Consider the following 3,097-nt stretch of genomic DNA (forward strand, 5'->3'; position numbering starts at 1 on the left):
GACATCTGACCCATGAACTTTGGACTTGCCAGACCCTACCACCGTGGCTTGAAAGCAGACAGGTTTCTTTCGAAAGGCTTCTGAGGAGCTAAGGAGGGACCCAGAACACGGAGTGCTGGAGTCATCACCTTGGCTCTCCCCGAGGCCTTAGAAGACCCTTCCCGCCCAGCCCAGGTCAGGATTGCTTTTGGAGCAGATATCGATCGGCATGAGCAGCCGAAGCCCAGCCAGGCTCTTGGACCTTGCCAGCCAGAGCCTGCTGCAGAACGAAGCCTTGGCCGTTGCCTCTCTGGAGTCACTGCCCGCGCAACTCTTCCTGCCCTTGTTCCTGGAGGCCGTTGCTGGGAGACACAGCGAGACTCTGAAGGCAATGGTGCGGGCCTGGCCCTTCAGCCACCTTGCCCTGGGGGCTCTGATGAAGGCTCAGCAGCCTCAGCAGGACATCTTAAAAGCTGCGCTGGATGGGCTCGATGACCTGCTTGCCCACAAGATCCGCCCCAGAAGATGGAAACTGCAAGTGCTGGATTTGCGGCTGAATGCTAATACCAACTTCTGGGACGTAGCGCCTAGAACCTGGGACTGGTCCTCCGTGCGCTCGTTGGAGGAGCCGGAGGCCGCCCAGCCTAAGACGAAGAGGCCAAAAGTGGACGACTCAAGGAAGGAGGAGAAAGAGCTCTTGGCCCCTGTGCAGGTGCTGCTAGAAGACTTTTGTCTCCAGAAAGCCACCCCCGATGAATTCCTCACCTTCCTCATGAAGAGGGTCAAGCAGGGAAAAGGTCTGCCACAGCTGTGCTGTAGGAAGCTGGAGTTTCTTGATATGCCACTCGGACACATTCAGAAGATCCTGAGAATGGTGCAGCTGGACTGTGTCCAAGAGGTAGAAGTGAATGGCCACTGGGACCTGCTCACCCTGGCCAGCTTTGCTCCTCACCTCAGCCAGATGGTGAATGTGAGCAGACTGCGCGTCTCTCACATCATGACGATCTCCTTCATTCCCTGGGCGGCGGAGGAAGTGGACAAGCTACTTTCCCAGTTCAGCGCTCAGTTGCTCAGTCTGCACCAGCTCCAGGAGCTCCACCTAGACTCTGTCTTCTTCCTGGAAGGCCGCCTAGACCAGGTGCTCAGGTGCCTGAAGAGCCCTTTGGTGACCCTCTCGCTGACTAATTGCTTGCTTTTGGAGTCTGACTTGACCCACCTGGCGTCCTGCCTGAACACCAGCCACCTAAGGTACCTGAATTTGAGTGAGGTCAACATGATGGCCTTAAGTCCCGAGTTCCTCCAAGTTGTGCTAGAGAGAGCCTCAGCCACCCTCCACCGCCTGGCATTAGATGGGTGCGGGATCAGGGACTCCCAGCTCATGTCCATCTTGCCTGCTCTGGGCCACTGCTCCCAGCTCACCAGCTTCAGCTTCCGTGGAAACCCAGTCTCCGTGGCGGCCCTGCAGAGCCTGCTGCGGCACACCGTCCTGCTGAGCAGGTTCAGACTCGGACTTTTTCCTGTCCCTCTGGAGTGCTATGTGGGCCTCCAAGGCACCGTTGACCTGGGCAATCTTCGACGGTCTCTGGCCGAGCTGAGACTGATACTGCAGGACTTAGGGCGGCCCAATTCCGTCTTATTGTTCAGCGACAGGGCCTGGACCTATGATGTGATTCTCCTCTATTGCGTGGCCTGATGTCATTTTCACTTGTGCTTTAGACGAGGGCTTGCAGGGCAGACGTGTTTCTCATGAAACAATTCATACACATATTGTGTTGTGACATTTATCGCCAAGCCCACGGTACGGCAACACTCTCCCTTTCTCCACCTCGGGTATCCCGTTACCGGCTCTCCTGTCACCCCCTGCCTTCTCATTCGTGCCCCTGGACTGGTGTGCCCATTTGGTCTCCTTTTGTTTGAGGGTCAGTGGAATCTTTGGCTGAGGGGTGAACTTCGGGAGTGACTTCCATACTGAGTTGAAAGGGTGTCCGGGGGCCATCGACTCGGGGTTGTTCTAGCCTAGTAGCCTTGAAGTCCAAATTCAGGGCACCAGCTCCGGGGAAGGCTTTCTCCCTCTGTTGGCTCTGGAGGAAGACCCTTGTCATCAGTCTTCCCTTGGCCTGGGAGTTTGTCCGTGCAGGAACCCCGGGTCCAAAGCACACGCTCTCTTCCCAGCGCTGCTTTCTTGGTGCTGTGACGTCCCCGGCTCTCTGCTCGCTCGTCTCTCCTTTCATCTCTTGGAAGACAAAAGGTGACGCAGGCCCTCCCCAGGGAACCTCTCTTTGCATTGGGATCAGGATGTGATCTCAGAAAGGGTTTTACATCCCACCCTAAGCCTCCTCAACAGGGCCCAATGCTGCCTCGTTCGGCAGGGCCAGAGATTAGGATTTCCAACACATAGGCCAGTTGCATCAATTCACAAAATGGAGGACAGCATCCTGGCAATCGTGGCCTAGGCAAAGTGATACACATATTCTAGGGGGACCAAAGTGAACCCCCGACACTCTGTTCTGCCCGTCGAGCTACATGTTCTCCGAGACCACGGTCCCCAGCTGTCAGCCGAGTCATTCGCTCCCTCAGGGAGTTTGGGTGTATCTAGGAATCATCCATGACCTTTCCTTGGTCAAGCTGTGCTGCTCTCCCCAGTAGTGTGTCCAGCCTACCAAACGAACAAGCAAAGAAACAGACAAACCCCCAACCAAACCCGTTGTTCTCGAGTGGTTTCCAGCTCATCGCAACCCTATAGGAAAGGGTAGAACTGCCCCATACGGCTTCCAAGGAGCCGCTGGTGGAGTTGAACTGCCAGCCTTTTGCTTAGCAGCCGAGATCTTCACCACTGGGCCAGCGGGGTTCCACCGTGTGCTGTCTTACCCTTCTCCGAAAAAAAAGGCACCACTTATCTCTTGTCTAGTTAGTTTTTTTCCCCTTCCCGCGCCTCCCCTCCCCCCCCAGAAGATTGTTTCTTTCTCTTGGTAAACCTTTTCATGAGTTGTTCTGGGTGTATTTATTTGTCCTTTTGGGATTGACTGATTTCACTCAACAGAATGCCTTCCACATTCATCCATGTTGTGAGAAGTGTTGCGGATGCTTCACTGTGCTTTGTCATTGCGTGCTATTCCCT

Source organism: Elephas maximus, chromosome 11, assembly GCF_024166365.1.
Source record: "Elephas maximus indicus isolate mEleMax1 chromosome 11, mEleMax1 primary haplotype, whole genome shotgun sequence".
Taxonomy (NCBI): domain Eukaryota; kingdom Metazoa; phylum Chordata; class Mammalia; order Proboscidea; family Elephantidae; genus Elephas; species Elephas maximus.